Source organism: Rhincodon typus, chromosome 30 (genome assembly GCF_021869965.1).
Source record: "Rhincodon typus isolate 14 chromosome 30, sRhiTyp1.1, whole genome shotgun sequence".
Classification (NCBI taxonomy): domain Eukaryota; kingdom Metazoa; phylum Chordata; class Chondrichthyes; order Orectolobiformes; family Rhincodontidae; genus Rhincodon; species Rhincodon typus.
Genome location: NC_063361.1, coordinates 1,503,641 through 1,506,074, shown reverse-complemented (window position 1 = coordinate 1,506,074; position 2,434 = coordinate 1,503,641).

The window sequence follows — 2,434 nt, the reverse complement described above, 5'->3', positions numbered from 1 at the left end:
CTCCAAACATTTCTTGATATCACGTGGAGTGAATCGAATTGGCTGAAGGATGGCATCTGTAATGCTGGGGACCACTGGAGAAGGCTGAGATGGATCATCCACTCAGCACTTCTGGCTGAAGATTGCTGTGAATGCTTCAATCTTATCTTTTGCACTGATGTGCTGGGCTCTTCCATCATTGAGGATGGGGATATTTGTGGAGCCTCCTCCTCCAGTGAGTTGTTCAATAATTCACCACCATTCACGACTACAGGTGGCAGGACTGCAGAGCTTGGATTTGATCGGTTGGTTGTGGGATCACTTAGCTCTGTCTATCATTTGCTGCTTTTGCTGTTTGGTGTGCAAGTAGTCCTGTTTGGTGGCTTCACCAGGTTGATACCTCATCTTCAGGTATGACTGGTGCTGTTCCTGGCATGCCCTGCTGCACTCTCCATTAAACCAGGGTTGATCCCCTGGCTTGATGGTAATGGTTGAGTCGGGGATATGCCGGGCCATGAGGTTACAGATTGTGCTGGAGCACAATTCTGCTGCTATTGATGGCCCACAGAGCCTCATGGATGTCCAGTCTTGAGTTGCTAGATCTGTCTGAAGTCTGTCCCATTTATCATGGTGATAGTGCCACACAACACGATGGAGGTTGTTCTCAATGTGAAGGCGGGACTTCATCTCCACAAGGACTATGCAAAGGCCACTCTTACCGATACTGTCATGGACAGATGCATCTGCAGCTGGCAGATTAGTAAGGATGAGGTCAAATACGTTTTTCGCTCTTGTTGGTTCCCTCACCACTTGCCACAGACCCAGTCTAGCAGCTATGTCCTTTAGGACCCGACCAGCTCGATCAGTAGTACAGCTGCTGAGCCACTCTGGGTCGTAGACAATGAAATCCCCCACCCAGAGTACATTTTGTGCCCTTGCCATCCTCAGTGCTTCCTCTAAGTGTTGTTCAACATTGAGGAGTACTGATTCATCAGCTGAGGGAGGACAGTATGTGGCAATCAGCAGGAGGGCCCATGTTTAACCTGAAGCCATGAGATTTCATGGGGTCCAGAGTCAATGTTGTGGGACAGGACATGTCCAGGGATGGTGATGGTGGTGTCTGGGATATTGTCAGTAAAGTATGATGCTGTGAGTATGACTATGTCAGGCTGTTGCTTGAACAGTCTGTGAGACAGCTCTCCCAATTCTGGCACTAACCCCCAGATGTTAGTGAGGAGGACTTTGCAGGTCAACAGGGCTGTTTCTGCTGTTGTCTTTTCCGGTGCCTAGGTCGTTGCCAGGTGATCCGTCCGGTTTCATTTCTTTGAGTTTTTGTAGTGATTGGTACAGCTGCGTGGTTTGATAGGCCATTTCAGAGGGCAATTGAGAGTCAACCTCATTGCTGTGGGTCTGGAGTCACATGTAGGCCAGACCAGGTGAGGGTGGCAGATTTCCTCCCCTGAAGGACATTAGTGAACCAGATGGGTTTTCCCGACAGTTGGCAATGATTTCATGGTGATCAGTAAATTCTTAATTCACTTTGTTCTCACATCTGCTGTGGTGAGATTCGAACCCGGGTCCCCAGAACATCAGCTGGGTTTCTGGGTTAATAGTCTCGCGATAATACCACTCGGCCATCGCTTATCCTTATAGTAACAGAGTAACAGAGTTAATGTTGCAGATGAATGAGCTTTCACTGGAACTGGTAAAAATCAGCACTTTTTAGATTTGAAGTTAAGGTGTAAAAAATTTTAAAAACACAAACACAGTCTGTACTGTTTATAATCTGCTCTGAATGTCACTATGAAGCTACTTTTTTGTAATAAGGATCATCATCTGTATTTCTTTCCTGTTACGTAACCCCATTAGCAGAGAGAAAGCCAGCAATGACAGAATCCACTTCATGGATTATTTACTCTTTTTTCACCTGTAGGATGTGAGCAGGTCTGGCTGGGCCAGCATTTATTGGTGTTCCTAGTTGCCCTTGGTAGTGGGTTGCCTTCTTGAACCACTGCAATCCCTGTGTGTTAGGTAGATTCCATTAGGGAGGGAGCTTCAGGAAATTGACCCAATGACATTGAAGGAACAGTGATAGATTTACAAACATGTCTGAACATTTAAATTAGGAGCAGAAGTATGCCATTCAGCCCTTCAAGTCTGCTTCACAATTCAATAAATCACAGCTGATCTGTGTGTTTAGAATTCCTTATTCCCATACATCCCTGATAACAACTGATTGCCTACGCTATGAGAATTCATCTATCTACCTGCACCTTAAATATTCAATGGCTCTGCCTCTACTACCTTCTGAAGCAGAGAGTTCTGAAGGCAAACAGCCCCTCTGAGAGAAAAAAAAAGTCCCCATCTCTGTCTTTAAAGGGTGGCTGTAATTTTAAAAGTGTCTCCCAGATCTGGATTGCCCCCCAGAGGACACATTCTTTCCACGTTCACCTTT